This window comes from Ceratotherium simum, chromosome 6 (assembly GCF_057802395.1).
Source record: "Ceratotherium simum simum isolate JZ-2026a chromosome 6, ASM5780239v1, whole genome shotgun sequence".
NCBI classification, from domain to species: Eukaryota; Metazoa; Chordata; class Mammalia; order Perissodactyla; family Rhinocerotidae; genus Ceratotherium; species Ceratotherium simum.
Window position 1 is genome coordinate 10,594,294 of NC_141905.1, and position 17,010 is coordinate 10,611,303.

The 17,010-nt window shown below is 37.6% G+C and overlaps 1 protein-coding gene across 1 annotated transcript in view; it reads left to right on the forward strand.

The window, feature by feature from the left end:
• Positions 1-1,962: 1,962 nt before the first annotated feature.
• Positions 1,963-17,010, forward strand: part of LOC101402801 (uncharacterized) — a 33,547-nt gene continuing 18,499 nt past the window's right edge. Inside the window, exons 1-5 of the mRNA XM_087432931.1 lie at positions 1,963-3,031; positions 3,496-3,555; positions 3,889-3,947; positions 11,874-11,999; positions 12,564-12,659. The gene's annotated coding sequence lies outside the window, so the exon portion shown is untranslated. The remainder of the gene's footprint in view (positions 3,032-3,495; positions 3,556-3,888; positions 3,948-11,873; positions 12,000-12,563; positions 12,660-17,010) is intronic.

Consider the following 17,010-nt stretch of genomic DNA (forward strand, 5'->3'; position numbering starts at 1 on the left):
TTGTTCCTTGGATCCTGAGGTTCCCTATCTGGTTTGCCTTCTCTTTATCTTTCAGAGTCTTCTTATATTTGTTTTATATATAATGTCCAGGGTTTTAGTTGTACTTAGGAGGTAGAATAGGGAAAAGTACATCTACTCTATCTTCTCCAAAGTGGGAGTTTTCCTCCTTCCATTTAAAAAAATTATTCTTTTAGGTGCCTTAATTGACCCCATAATTTTGCTAATGTGTGCCTCCTCAAGGTTGCACCTGTGTGTATTTTACCCCATTGATCTGTAAGTGCTTCTTTGTTCTCTAGCACAAGTTTTCCCAGTTTCATCTTGTACTTTTCTTGGCCAGATTTGCAATAAATCACTTTACCAAAGATCACTGTCTAGTTTTCGTGGATAATTTCTGAGTACTAGCTGTGCTCGTCGCTACTGGAGGATCATTGTAAAAAAAATTGTGAAAAAACCCCCAAAATTCAACTGAGCAAATTTGAGGATGTAATTGGCTTTATTCAATGATTTATTAATTGGGCAGCATCCCATCTAGCAGATAGGAGCACCAAAGAGCTACAGAAAGGGAAATGCTTTTAACGGCAGAGACGGGGATGGGACAAGGAAGTCATAAACAGAAAAAAAGATTATTTCAGACAAGGTCCCCTTCCTTTGGAGGACTAAGGAGTCTATTAGGAGGATTATCTCACTGTTGCTGACCAGGGAATTCCATACTGACCAGTTAAGATAACATTCCTAGAGAAGGTTGAAACTGTAATTGGATTAGGTATTAGGTCTTGGTTTGGTGATGTGGGCTTAGCAAAAGTGACTCCATCTTAGGTCTGTTGTTTCTTTTAAACAATTGCATCCAGGCTCTTTGAGTGGCCAGAGCTAGGAAATACTTTGTTAAAAAAACAATTGTGAGAAGAACATAATAATTTACATATAAAATTGTAATCTTGATTTCATATTTGAAATGCATTTATGCAATGTGTGAACTGGTATGTAAGCTCATTTAATTTCAAGTGTCTTTTTGTCCAATATGATTACTTGAATATTCAGTTCTTTTCCCACTAAACCATGTAATAAATTCTTAAGTATTCTTTTCTTTGGTGCTAATTCCAAACTTAAAAAAATTATAACAATAGAATACTTTTAATATATATTAAGCATTACTGGTTTTTTTTTTTTCAAACAGTAATTCTTATTTTTTCTCTTTGAGTAAGCTTACAGTGTCCTGTTGAGTAAGACAATACAAAATAAAAAGCAAAACAGGCATAGAAAGTTATTCAGAGTCTGTTTGGAATATTGTTCAAGATTGAGTCTTCTTCCAGGGAAAGTAATAGGAATCGCTAGCTAGTCAAATCTTTTAAATGTCATACACCACAAAATGTCATTTTCTTTACAGATTTTCTTAACTTGTATAATGAGTATTTTGTACAATTTTTGATGCTACTGTGAATGGAACTTTCTCTTATTCTCATTGGGAAAAATGGTCTTATGGTTTTTTTGCAAGGATAGTGATAAAAATTATGCATATATGACTACATTTCTGCAAACTGTCAGAAGGTTGTACGTATAATAGGCACATAAATCTCAGGGAGCAGGAGGTGAAGCTGTGTCCATTGTTTCTTTTGGTTTGTATTTTCTGATTTTCCTAAAATTTTCGTATATTACTGTAATTCCTGTAATTCTTGGAGGCTAGCTTTGCAAAAAGTATGATAATGAAACATTTATCATTATTTTCCTGTGCTAGGAAAAGCCGGTTCGGGCGTATTTCCTTCCTAGCGTTGGTGTCTCCTTGCGAGTTCGTTTCTGCGGGTCTCTGCGCCCGGAGTTGCGACCCCCCTCTCTTCTCTCCAGGCAGCCTGGCGTCTCCCGGTGGCAGCCCTGCGCTGCAGGGGCTGATGGGAAGTTGCGCGCGCGGCCTCCGCCGTGCGCATGCGCGCTCGCGGTCCAGCTGGGCTGCATGGGGAGAGTGGGAGCTTCTCGTTCTGGCCTCGCTGTGGAGCCTCGTGTCGGACGCGGCCGTGAGGGCTGCGAGAGTGCATGGAGGGTGGAGCGAGGTCGAGGGGAGCCGGTGCGGCCGGGGGCTGCTCCAGGCCGGGGCGCGGTGAAAGGCGGGCCGCCGGCGGAGAGAGCGCAGCCGGACTCCCAGACCCTGGGGCCCCGCTGCCAGCCGCCCGGGTTCGACGCCGGAGGGGCGCGGCGCGGGCCAGTGAGCCGAGCCTCCGAGGCTTTCCCTGAGGGGGCCGAGTTCGGCCCCTCACCGGCTCCTCTGCGCTCCGAAGGACGGCATTTGTGAAGCGTTGAGCCTAGGGTCTGTGGTTAACGGTTAAGCAGCTGTTGTTTTCACTTGGTATCTTATTGCATTTTCACGGTCATCTGTGTTGGCAGTTAGGAAAACAGCCTTGGAGAGGTGAATGATTTACCCAAGTTCACCTAGCCAGCAGGCAAGGGAGTTGGATTGAAGGTCACGTGTGTTGTCCAAATCTCCTGTTGCTGCTAATAGGACCTTCTCCCCAAAGCCAGCGTAGGGCCCTTCACAGCCCCTAAGTGGCACAGGTGCCTTCCTGGCGACTCTCAGGAGCCCTGTGTTCAGATCTATAACCGAGAGTATGGGCTCCTCCTAACTTCCCAGCCTGTGTGCCCGGTAGCCCTGCGTTGAGCCTATAGAAGGTCTAGACTGGGGAGCGACCTTCCAGAGAGTCAAAGGGCCCTGTATGAAGATTCCAACTAAATGATTTTGTCCTCTAGGCCTGAGTTCCATTTCCCTTGGAACAAAGCAGTCCGTGGAAGATAAGAGGGAAGGAACTGCATGAACCACAGACCCACCTGGAAAAAAACAACCCTGAGACCTGTCACCAGCGCTTCAGAGCAGAAGTGGACGAGACCCCCAAAGGAAAAGATTCTAGATTTCTGAGGCCAGAAGCAGTCTTTGATCCCCTTGCCCTAAATAAGCATGTCTTCAGATGTCACATCTGAAACCATCACAGCTTTGTGATGGAGGAAGGTCAGGACCAGATGTCAGCAGAGAGGTGTGCTGCCCTGAGCGGTGAGTGAGGGGCAGGCTGCACAGGAAATGTCACTTCTCTGTGGGTGCTTAGCTTGGGGGAGGGGTCACCACAGCTGAGGAAGTTTTATTTAACTCCCAAACAGCCGACGTTTCTTTTGTCCTCTACTCACATTTTCCAGATCCTGAGCTTATATGTGGTGTATATCCATGTATTTAGTATCCAGATATTTTTATTCTCCTTTTATTTTGAACTTAGAAGCACTTAATGGTAGTGCAGAAGGGTTTACATGGTTTGTCTATTTCTGTCTCATTTGAAAGATAAAACATGTGGAGCCTGGCAGGTCACTCCTTTGTTACTGTTCAAGACGTAAGAGTTTCTTGATTCCCAAGATAGTCTGCTTTGCACAGTTAAAACAAGTTTCTTATCAAAAAGTTATAATTGCAATCAAGTTAGGACAGATATTATTTTAAACTCATATTAAAGCACTCGTTCTCTTTTTCAGAGTTTCTGTGAATTGTTCAACTTCAGCAGTATTTCCAGTATTACATTTGTAGGAAAACAGGTAAACAATGCACTGTCAGTGTTTCCAGCCACATCAGTTTAAAGAAAACACCGTTTCTATATAAGTATCCTGTAATGTATAAATTGGTTGTATTTTAAGTTTCTTTGTGCTTCAGTGAGAAAGAGACATAAATTATTAATAAAATCAGTGGCATGCATATCTTTACTTTCATCCAGTGAAAAATTGCTTGTCTAGGCTCAACATGATCTGGTCATTGATATGTTTCCATATTATTCAAACTCCCCCTCTGTCGAGCATTTTAGGAAGGTGAATCCAGGAGCTGCAAGGCAGGCCACATTCTTCTGACTTCATTCTTACTTCCTTCTTCCCCAGCTCTACCTTTACACTTCTCCATACTTTTCCAAAACCAGCAGAAAATGAACAGATCCCAGGTGAGTTGTTTATTTGTTATTCCCTACTTTATTTATAATGCCTTGTATGAGGTTTTTAAGGGTTGGTAGATGAGAATGGAAATATAGAAATAGATACAGATCAACAGGGAAAATACACAGTAGTAGATCAGTAACAGGATGATGTAATATATAGATATGCACAAATTTTATGATCTTACAGAGTTAAAGTTGAGCTGCAAATTTGTTCCTGGTCTTTCCAATAGTCATGGTAAGATGCAGACATCTGTTATGTGATTTACAGTTTCCATAAAGAGAAACCATATGTAACCAAACCATATTGCTGGGTGTGAAGACTTCCCAGCATTAAAGTCTAAAACAGTTAATTTCTTGCACTCTGTATGGATGATGAAGTTACAACTTCCAATAACTTCGCTAAAAGAAATGCAGCTTTTTTCATGGAGCAGTTCTTCACTGGGAACAGAGGGCTCTAGAGCTAAGGGAGAACTCAGTGAATGTAGGTTTTCAGGCAATCGAAATATTGTGGTCCAGTGCTATATGCTGTCCAATACAGTAACCGCTAGCTATCTGTGGACATTTAGTTTAAAATAATTAAAATGTAGTTCCTAAGTCACATATCAGCATTTTAAATGCTTAGTTGCCACGTGTGACTAGTGACTACCGAATTGGACATCACTGTTCTAGACCACTTTCTGATGTTCCTGATCCAGAGATAAGATGTCGAGTATCTGGAGGAAGGAATCGAATGCCTCTTCTTTGCTGATTATTTCAGTAAATAATTTTTTTTCATTAGGCTGTATTTATTGGGTAGCATAGACAGTTCAGAGTTATGCTCTGTGGCACTTATGTCCATAATTCTATTTCACATTTCAGATCATTCTTCTTTCTTCCTTTCCACTTACCTTAATCTCTTTTGGTAAAGGTCACAGTGAACTAATTATAATCAAATTATGGTTGTTTTTCTGGTGCCTGCTGCCTCATGGACACTGTTGACCATTCTCTCCTGAGAGTCTTCTGTTAGTTTCTGTGACACCACCCCACTGGCTTGTGCCTTTGTCTGGATTTTCTATTTCGTGGTGCTTTCTTCATCCTTTTGCCCTTAAACATTATTATCCTTAGGTGCCTATCCTGGTCCCTCTGCTTCTGCTTATTCTTGTTGTCTCCCATGGATTCCATCCTCTCTGTGCTTGTAGCTGGGGAGCACCTGTGGGGTTCCAGAGTCTGTCTTTCCAGTGCTCCTTGCTGCTAGTCTCCTGTGTGTAACTTGTCCAAAAGCATCTCAACATAACAGATCCAAAATGAAAGTACTCGTGTTCCTTTATTCTCTGTCAAATGTTAACACTGCTTAGCCGCCAGGCATCCAAATGATGAAAAGCAGGTCCTAAACCACTCTCTATCTCAGTTCTCCTGTCCATCTGTTAGCCATCCCATTCTTGTTTCTTTTAAATTCGTAATATTTCTTTAATCTGTCGTCTCAGTCACCTTTGTAGCCCACCATCGCTTCATTTTCTCTTCTTTGTTCTAATCTGTATGCATGTTTTCTAGCATATCAAGTTTGTTTTCAATAATTTGTCTAAAATGTCCATCAATGTTTCTTCCACTTCACTGGCTTCCAGCAGTTGACAGGGTAGAGTCCAAGATCCTGTGACCTGCAAGGCTGCTGCTGACACAGTGATTTCCTATTTCTGTCATTAAATACCTACCATGGCTGGTCTACTATTTACCGGTGAATTATTGAGCAACTGTGATATGTTATGTTTCTCCTGTGGATTGCCTTGTTTATATATTTGCCCATTTTTTTCTGTTTTTTATGACCTTGTAAGAATCCTTTATGTAATTTGGATAGTAATCCTTTTTCTCTTATTTATGTTGCAAACACTTTTCGCCACTATGTCTCTTGTTTTTAACAAGGGAATTTCTATGGTAATAATAAAATTTTAAATTGTGATGTACTCAGTGGAGTTTTTTTATGTCTTTAAAAGAACCGTTTGCCTCTGACAAGGTTATGATGAAGAGTCCTTAACATTTTAGTCATAGTTATTTTAAATTCTCTGCATGATAATGCCAATGTCTGTGTCATAGCTGAGCCTGGTACTGATTCCTTTTCTTTGCAGTGTATTTTTTTTGTTGCTTATTGGTATACCTTGTAGTTTTTTGTTGAAAGCTGGACAAGTATCTGGTAATAGGAACTGAAGTAAATAAAAAATATAGGTAAATAGGCTTTTAGTGTGAGGACTTACGTTATTCTGGCTAGGAGTTGGGCTGTGTTTAATGTTTGTTGTAGCTGTAGGTTCCAGAGGCTTCGGTTTCCTCTGGTGTCCTTATTTTTGTCCGCCCTCTTCACTTTGAGATTCCTTAAGAACTCTGCCTCAGTAAGAGTCTGTGTCTTGCAGCTCATTTAGCTGGCACTGATGTCGGTGTGGTGGTAAAGTGTGGGGGAGGGAAAGCATTCTATAATCTCAAGATCAAATCTCAGTCTTTTATTGAGACTAATAATGTGTCCCTGGGCTGTGATTTTTCACTAGTGTTTCTTTGTGGTATAGCGCCCCACTCCCCACCCCCACCTTTCTTGGCTGAGAGTTCCCACTCTATTTCCTTGAAACCTTAACCTTTATTAAATATCCCCTCCCCTCACCTTAGGTGAGACAGGAAGGCTGGAGATGGATGGAGTGGAGAAGAATTCCCTTCCTCCAGCTGGGATTAGATTTCAGAGTGTAGGCCTTTGTTATGAAGAAGACTCTGAACACATTTCCACAATGGTTACTGTTCCCCTCCTCTTGCCATGTCTAAGAGTGGATAGTTCTCGGTTCTTTTCCACGAAAACCTGGTGAGGTTTCTGAAGGGAAAGCCCATGAACATGTGGACTGCGCTAAGACTGCTGTACCTAGGAGTGTTTTACTCTGATGCTTCTCTCTACGTAGCCTCCGGCAGTTTTCAAAATTACCATTTCAGTGTTCCTACCAGTTCATGTCTCTGGCAGCTTCTGCTCCAAGTAAGCAGATCTTGGCTGTGACTCTCTGGATATGCCTCTCTCCAGATTTCAGAGTGGCAGTTTGCCTTGGGACCTCATTTCTCTGATGAATTCAAGGAAAGTCATTGATTTTCAATTTGTCTAGCTTTTTCCTCTTATAAGGATGGGAATGATGACTTCTAAGCTCTTGGTATGTCAGAGCCAAAAGCAAAGTTTTTTTTTTTTTTTATAAATTAATTTTGAACTCTTTTAGTATGTCTCTTCCAATGTGAAAGCTCAGTCTTTCAACTCAGTGAAAGTATCTTATTTACTTCATGATTAATTCTCTTCCATCTGTTCCGTTAATTTACTGGAACCTTATTATTTACATGTTAGCTCTTCTGGATATGTCATCCACTATCATTGTCTTTGTGTACTAATTGCTTAACTTGGACTTCTTTTCTCAGGATTCTGGTTACTCCTAAATGGGCGTAGTCATTGTCCTTTTCATGATCTAGGTTGTGTATTTCCTGAGTACTTTGACAGACAGGCTGTTAGGGTCTCTGGAGCAAGTGTCACCCAGCAGATAGAGGGCAAGTCAGTTTCTACTTTTGTAGTGGCTAATAAGCTGGAAAGCTGTTGCTTTGTTATATGCTCAGGAAAGATCTCCCATGTGTACTTGGCAGTCTGTCTTTTTTTCTATGTTCTAGGAGACTTGCACAATTTTTCATTTATGTCCATCCATTCTATTTCAGGCCTTCAGGTGAGAGTTTTGATTTTGATTTTCACAATTCAGTAGTCAAGTTTTTTAATTTTTGAGAATTATTTCTTGTTCTCTGATGGCCCCTTGTGATTGAAGTCAGTTCTTTAAGCAGTTTTCTACTCAAATATGTAACAGTACCATTTGGAATTAGAAGCAGATTTTCTTCCATATCTTGCTGTGATTTTGTTTTATTCAGTTCAGTTGTTTTGATTATCTTAATTCTTACCATTATGCCCTTGTTTTTAAAAAAATATCTCTGCTTCTTCATTTTCTATTCATTTTCCATAAGTGAAGAACTATATGTTTAATGTAGGTTGCTAGTTTTGTTTTTACCTTTCAGGTAATTTTTTTCATTTTCGTGGCCCATTTTCTTCCAGGCGCCTGAGTAGAGTTCCATTAGATCCTGTACTTGTACTTTTACCTCCTCAGTCTCTTTCCTTGGGAGCCATCAGATTCACTGCTGTTTTCAGTTACCACCAAAATGCCGTTGACTCCCCTATCCTCACTTTCATCTTGGTCTTCCCTCCTGAGATTCAGGACCACACATCCAGCTGCCTCCTGGAGATCTCTGTCTGCCTGTTCCACAGACACTTCAAGTACAACATGTCCAGGACCTCTCTAACTGTTATTTCTGCCCAACCTCTTTCTCATGCTTCCCAGCCTTTGCAAATGGCACCTGAGTTTACTAGGTTGCTTGTAAAGATACCCTGGGAGGCAGTTTCCCCAGTTTTCTTCTTGCATCATGAATGTGGGACCAAAATCTCTTAATGTCTTATTTTTTAGAATCAGTTCTTTCCAGGAGTTGGGAAACATTTTTTGTAAAGAACCACACAGCCAATATTTTAGGCTTTGTGGGCCAAGAGATAAAATCAAGAGTATTGTGTAGGTACTTATTGAACAAGAGAGTAAACAAATTTCCACCAATTTTTTGTTGATGAAATTCAAAATATGATAATGATTGTGTGTAGTATTTTGTAGTAAAGATCTAGTAATGAGAAAAATGGAGTTCTTTTGGGGTGGATAACATTTTGCTTAATTGAGAGTCTTTGTTAGTGTTTCCGAATATCATCAGAATCTATTGCAAATCTTCATCTGTTAATGCTGAACTGTAATGAGCTTTTACATATTTAATCTTTGAAAATGTCTTTCACACAGATAGGTACTGTCGATTACTGATATCAGTCCACAATATATGATTTTAATTTATCAGCATATTCCTCATTTGTAAGCCATTTATAGAATTATTTTAGATTCTTCTCTTGGTATTTGCCTTATAGCTTGTCATTACATTGCAGATTAATCACTTCCAACTGAGGGTTAGGTGGGAGCGGGAGCTCCTTAATTGTACAGTTAAATGGATTTTGAAATATAGAAGTATCATGATTTGCATTAAGGTCCAAAAAATGCCACTGGAAGTGTAGTTTGAGCTGAGAAAATATATGCACTGCAACTTTGGAAATGGAGAGCCCATGTCTCGCTTTAACTTTTGACAGCACGGAATGTGCTGATTGACATTACTTGTGATTCTAATAATATCAGTTATTGAAATGACTATCATAGTATAAGATTTGCATAAGAGCTGTTTTACTCTGTAATTAAGTCGAATTCATTAAGAGACATTATCAGGTCTTCAGGAAGAGCTAATTTCCAAAGCTGTTCAGTGTTTGATACAATAGATGTTGAGGGATATTCTTCTCATTCAGAAACATTTCAGTTTCAGCCTTGAGCTCAAAAAAATCACAAAATTTTATCATTGCTAAGCCATTGAAATACTGTGTGGAAAGGCAAGTCAAGATATTCAGCTTCCAGTTCTGACTGTAATTCATGGAAGTGACAATGGTTATGTCCATGAGAGTGAATGAAGTTCATCATTGCCATTGGTGGTTCAATTACACATTATAGGTTCAAAATTTTTCTGTCAGGTGCTTAATGATGAATAAATACCATGAATAACCATAGGCTGTAGACACCTTACATTTTCATAGTCTTTGTAAATTTGTCCCACTAAGCCTTTTTCTGCTCTACATATGTTTACATTATCATCAGTTGTAACACATCTTAGCAGATTCTACTTCAGGTTGTATTGAATTAGTGTTTTCTCAACCTGTTTGAAAATATTCTCTCCTGTGTTTCCGCACAGACTGTTTAGGAACTAATTAGGAGTTAGGAACTAATTCTCTAGTTACTTCAAACTTAATATTGACATTCTGAAGAAACAATAACAACTGAGCAGTATTGGTAACATCTTTTGACTCATCAAGAGCAAGGAAAACCACTTGATCATTTGTCTTATTTTTTAATTGACTATTGATGTTGCTTCCAGTGTCCTCAACTCTGTGAGCAACTTTTCTCACCAAGAGATTAATAGTCAAAACAGGTTTATTTTCTCTGGATACATTTCTTTAGCTATTTTTATCAAATAAGATTTAGTTAACTCACCATTGGTAAGTAGTTTCCTTGCTTGGATAAGAAATGAGCTACTCAGAAATTTTGATTGCAACTTCATTTTCATTTTTAATTTTTGTGAAGAAATTCTCCTGTGATGAGATATTCTGTTTTAAATGATCAAATTTTTCTGACTGGTACTTTCCTGTGAGTTGGAAATACAGTTGTTGAATGCTTAGTCTGGTAACGTCAACCTATATGGTGTTCTTTTTAGCACAGCTATGATGTCATTGTGTAATAAACATAATGCTTTGCCATTTAATTTGCTAAGAAATTAATACATACTCTGCTGTGCCTTAAAGATGTGACATTCAAAGTCTACTTTTCTTGTTTTGACACAATATGTACTGGTAATAATAAAACTAAAATAAAATGACATAACATGGCAATAAGCCAGGCACTCAAAATGCAGTGAAGTTATAGCTGCATCCCTGTGATTTGTAGTGTGCCAAGCAGCAATGCACAGCAGTGAGGGTGCCACATATAGTCTCTCTTGTGATTACTCAACTCCGCTTGTTTCTATAGTGTGAAAGTAGCTATAGACAATACATAATCAAATAAGCATTGTTGTATTCTAATAAAATTTTATTTATAAACACTGAAATTTGAATTTTATACAATTTTCATGTGTCAAAAAGTATTCCTTTGCTTTTTCCCCCCAACCATTTAAAAAATGTGAAAACTGTTCTTAGTTTGCAGGTCGTAAAAAATGGGGCTGGACATTTTTGGCTCATGAGTCATAGTTCGCCAACTCCTGCCCATTCTTACCACCTGAATGTGGGTTCATCTCTCCCTCTTGTCTTTGTCTTGTATTTTCTCTTGTCATTCTCCACTCTCGTTTAAATCATTGCTTCTGAAATGCAAGTCTGGATGTATAACTACAGTACTTACTGTACCTTTTCATTGGCTCCTCATCACCCACAGTTGTGATCTTGAAGTGGAGTGGAGGTATATACCTTAGGGAGCACTTAAGGAAAATCAGCATGTCAGAGGAAAATACTAGCACATCTGTTTACATATATTTGTATTGAAAAATGATATTTCATACTACATGTATGTAATCTATGATAAAATATTTTGAAGACCCCTGGGCAATAGGAATTACCACCAAATTAGTGATAGTCTTATTCCTGATTTTGCTTATGGATCTTTATTTTAATACTTCTCAAATCCTTCCACCAACAAATTGTACTCTTTGTAGTTCCATTAACTTGCCTAGTGTTTTCAGTGCCTCCAGGCCTTTGCTTTGTTTTTGGCCCATAACCATAAGAACACATGATTGATTTGTGAGGACTCAAAGTTTTACTTCCCTAAGGTAGTAAGGTAGCCCAATCCCATATACAAATAGAACTTAACACTTTTCTTCCTGTGCAACCACCATCTTTTAGATACGTCTAGCGTTTATTCTGCAACACTTTATTGCAGGTATACATTTTTGAATATGTCTCTGAATCATATGAAGAGCTCCCTGAAAGCAAGATTTTTAAAAATTCATTTTTACATCCCCAGAATGTGAGACAGTTCTAGGCACAGTGGGGAGCCTCAGTTTTTTTTTTTTTCTTCCCCATGAATCAAGAAATTAATATATGGTTAGGGTACTTCTATGACTTTTTGTTCTCCCACAACATATAATGCCAAATAAAGTATAGAACTATACTTTTTGATATTTACTGTTTGATATTTTCTCTTTATCTATCAACAGTGAACGTGATAAGGTGTTAGATCCTAAACATATTGCATGCTATCCAGTTCTGGGCACTGTAGATTGACCACAAATGTGCTGTTACAGGGGTCTGTGTCATTCAAGGATATGACTGTGGGTTTCACCCAGGAGGAGTGGCAGCACCTGGACCCTGCTCAGAGGACCTTGTACAGGGATGTGATGCTGGAGAACTAAAGCACCTTGTCTCAGTGGGTAGGGATTGTGTTTTATATAATTCCAAATAGCATTCATTTTTTTTTTTAAGTTGCTGATATACATGACCTTCGTAGATTTTAATGATTTATAGAGTTGAAATTTAGGGTTCAAAGGTCACCCCTGGGCTGTGGGTATAAAGTGATTGATCTCTTTTTTTTTTTTTGTTCGTGAGGAAGATCGACCCTGAGCTAACATCTGCTAATCCTCCTCTTTTTGCCGAGGAAGACTGGCCCTGGGCTAACATCCATGCCCATCTTCCTCCACTTTATATGGGATGCTGCCACAGCATGGCCTGACAAGCGGTGCGTCGGTGCACGCCCGGGATCGGAACCAGCAAACCCCGGGCCCCCGCAGCGGAGTGCGCGCACCCAGCCGCTTGCGCCACTGGGCCAGCCCCGCTTGATCTCTTTTGGCTGATAGAAAAAACATTTTTCCCCCTCTTCTCAGTGAAAAGTTTAAATGGTCCTTTTGTTGTACAGCTTCTTAAGCTGTACCTTTCTCCTTCAGAGGCCCTGAAGTCCATGAGCCTGGCCCAAGTCCTGTGTCATTTCCTGTTCACAGAATATTGCATTGCCAAGCCAGAAGTGGTCTTCAAGTTGGAGCAAGGAGAGGAGCCATGGATATTAGAAGAAGAATCCTCAAGCCAAAGCCACCCTGGTGAGTTAGTGATGTTAGAACCCAGTCAGTTCAGTTGTTGGCCTCTTTGAGATTTTCTTTTTGGAATTTTTTTTTTTAGAAGCACCGTTTTTTAAGTTGGCTGAGAATAAACACACTTGCAGGTAATGCTCTCATAGGTGAACGTTCTTGGTTTTTTGCTTGAATATTTTAGGCAGATTTACCATTTTTAGTGCTTACAATCCAATTCTTGCCTATCTCATTTTAGATCTTTTTAAAATTTATTCCCTCCCTATTAGTGATCTTCTTTTGTGTGTCATTTTAGTTGTGTATCATTTATTCATTCAATAAATATTAATTTATTTATATGCTAGTTATGTCTCTGTGCTGGAAATAGACCTGTGGACAATATAATGATCCTGCTGTTATGGAGTCTATGTTTTTGCTTTGGAGGAGATTAAAATGTGGTGTGTTATTTTAGCAAATGTTTTCAGAAAAACCCCTTTGGGGTCAAAATCAGAACACAAATTTTAATGAAGTGAGGGAGTATGTGAGCCATGTGGTTTCTGAATATTCTAGGTACTGGAGGATTTTTAGAAAAGTAACATGATCTGATTCATCTATCTCTTTGGCTGCTGTGCAGATAAAATGCCAGCTGAGGGGATGTGGCTGGGTGGGGAGAAAGCAGCAATAAAATCTACAGTAGTCCATAATGGATATGATGGCGTACACTAGCTTGGGAGTAATGGAGGTCACGTGAAGTGTTTGGTTTCTGGATATATTTTGAAGGCGCACTCAAAATTTGTTAGATTGGTTTTGGAGTATAAGAAATGGCACTTGATACGTAGAGATATAATTTATTGAGTTGGGAAACAATGGGGAGAAATAGTGTTAGGAGAAAATTGATAAGAATATAGGTAAATCTAAAAAGACATTGTCTATATAAAATAATATCTGTCGAGCATAAAAAGGACAAAAACAAAATACTGGAGAATAGCATTTAAGTCAAGTAGCTGTTAATCTGCTCTAAAATCATTTTATTTTTTTGAAGACATGTTAAATACACATGGTAAAATTTAATGGATAAATGCTAACATAAGTAAAACAATAGCCATAACTTTCAAACCTGTGAAGAAAATGGAAACTAAAACCCAGCCATTGTAAAAAAAAAATTGAATCAGACCAAAAAAGGGTAATAAAGGATGGTAAGATGTAGAACAAATAAAAGCTACCAAAAAAAAGAAAAAGAGGAAACAAATCCAGATATTTAAATAATCACAGTAAATAAAAATGGACTAAATTCTCCTGATAAAAGACAGAGATAATCAATTTAGATTTTTAAAAAGCTAGCTATAGGCATTTTGTGAGTTACATGTAAGGCATTTAAACATGAAACACTGGAATATAAAAGGAATAAGCATGCAGAATCAAATACTAGAGAAATAGAATTGAGGTATCTAAATTGGTATCAGACAAAATTGGTTTAAGACAAGAATCCCTATTGGGATAAAAATGCTCACTACACAATGATAAACGTTTTACCACCAAAGGAAGAGATAATAATTAGACTTAAAACAATAGCTTCAAAGAACATTTGATAGAACTATGAAGAGAAATCGTCAAATATGCCATTGTTAATGGAGACTGCAATAACATTCTTGTAAATCATTGATAAACATAAAATTCTTTAATAAAAAGCTAGAAAATTTGAAACAAACTAATAATCTTAGAACCATGAAAGTGTATAGAACCCTGCATTCAGTAGCATTAAATGCATTGTAAACTGTATAATTTTAATAAGGTAATATTTTAAATTTAAATTTATTTATTTGAATTTTAATAAATAATGATTCTGTGCTACTCAGCCTGCATTCTCTCATGTATGTTGGGATATTTATGATGAATTGTTGAATTGTGTGAAATTTGCTTTAATGTGTTTCCCCTACCAAGTGTGTTTGTGTGCGTGTGTGTATGTAATTGATAGATGAAATACAAGTAACAAAATGTGGATAATTGTTGAAAATAGATGAGGGATACATGGGAGTTCTTTAGACTATTTATTTTGGTTTATATTTAAAAATATTTAATAACAGATTATAAAGTACTAGGAATAGAAACAGGAACACACTATAGTATCAGTAGATATTTAAAAGTTTATATGAGACTATTATGAACAACTTCATCTTAATAAATTTGAAAATTTAGAGTGGAAAAATTCCTAGAAAAATAGAATTTGCCAAAACTGAAAAAAAGCAATACAAAGCCCTAATAATTTCAAAACCATTATAGGAATTGAGTCAGTTCTTAAAATCTTTCCAGAAAGAATACAAATTATAAGATTGTTTTTTAGGCAGGTTCTAACAAATGTTTAAGAATCAGATCATTTTAATATCCTATAAATTATTTCAGAGTTTAGAATAAGAGAAGAAGCACTCCCCAGAATTTACTGTGAAACTGATATAATATTGAGACAAAGATCTTACAAGGTAAAAGCAAAAATGGATAATTCCAAAATTAGGAATCCTAAACAAAGTATCATTAATAAAAAATAAATCCATGTCATCTTAATAGATGAAAAAAAACCGATAAAAATCAACACCCGTTTTTGATAAAAATGTCTACTAAAATAAGATAGAAGAAAACTTCTTTAGTCTTCAAAAGGAACAGACAGGAGCTTCTGTTGTCAAATTGGAGAAAAATCAGATTTCCACTCTCATCACTTAATTTAATATTGTTCTGAGAACCTTAACCAGAGTAATGAGACAAAACGTGAAATTAATAAAAGTTACAGACATTGGAAAACCAAACTCATTTACAGATGCTATGGTTGTCCTGTTGAAAAAATAAAGGCTTCTGCAGACAGATGATTAAAAATAATTTGAGTATATAGCAGGTTGGCTGAATATAAGATCATTGTATACAATCTATTACATTTCTGAGTGGCAATAATCTTTAGAAAACACATTTCAAAGAATTTAAACGATTTACAATAGCAAGACCTTTAATGCGGAAGATAAGAAAAATGTATTGAAAGATATTAAAGGAAACCTAAATATGGGGATAGGGAACATTCAATAATATCATCAAGTTGTCAAGCCCTCCTCTAAAGTTACCTGTAGATTCCATGTATTCCAATCCAAGTCCTCACCATTTTAGTTTAGTTTTTTTTGAGATTTCATTTGGTTGTTGTTTTTAGCATTTAATGTCATAATTCTAAAATTTGGTATGGAATAACAAGAATAAGAAAAAGAGACAGGAAGGGGAACTAGGTCTCCTAGATGTTAAAATTTATTGTAATGCTTCTGTAATTAAGACTGTAAATTTTTTTTATTGAATCAAAATTCATATAACATAAAATTTACAGTTTTAACCATTTTGAAGTATATAATTTAGTTACTTCTAGTACACTCACAGTGTTGTTTAATCATCACTGCTGTGTAACTCTGGAATATTTTCATCACCCCAAAAGAAACCCTGTACCCAATAAGCAATCACTGTTCACTTTCCCCTCCCATCAGCCCCTGGCAATCACTAATCTGCTTTTTCTCTCTATAGATTTGCTTATGCTGGACATTTCATATAAGTAGAATCATACACTATGTGGTCTTTTATGTCTGGCTTCTTTCACTTAGCATAATGTTTTCAAGTTTTATCCATGCTGTAGCTTATATCAGTACTTCCTTTTTATGGCTTAATAATATGCAATTGTATGGATATACCGCATTTTGTTTATCCATTCATCAGTTGATAGACGTTTGGGTTGTTTCCACTTTTTGGCTGTTATCAATAATGCTGCTGCTGTGAATATCAATGTACAAGTCTTTGGTTTAACACTTATGTTCACTTCTCTTGGCTATATATTTAGGAGTGGAATTATTGGGTCATATGGAAATTTTATGTTTAACTGTTATAGGAACAACTACCAAATTGTTTTCTGTAGTGGCTGCACCGTTTTACACTCCAGCCACTAATGTATGAGGGTTCCACTTTTGACACACTTGTAACTTTCTTTTTTTTGATTTCAGTCATCCCTTGGTATCCTTGGAGAAATGGTTCCAGGAACCCCAGTGGATACCAATATTCGCAAATGCTCAAGTCCCATGTGGGGTAGTACTACCCCATGTATGAGTAGTACAATGGGTAGTACAATGAATACAGTTGGACCGCTGTATCCTCAAGTTTCACATCCATGGATTCAACCAACCATAAATTGAACCAATCTGCAGTTGGTCGAATACATGGATGCAAAACCTGTGGATAAGGAGAGCCAACTGTGTAGCCATTCTAGTGGGTGTGAAGTTATATCACATTATGGTTTTGGTGTGCATTTCCTTAATGACTAATGATGTTTAGCATCTTTCATGTGCTTATTGACCATTAGCATATCTGTTGG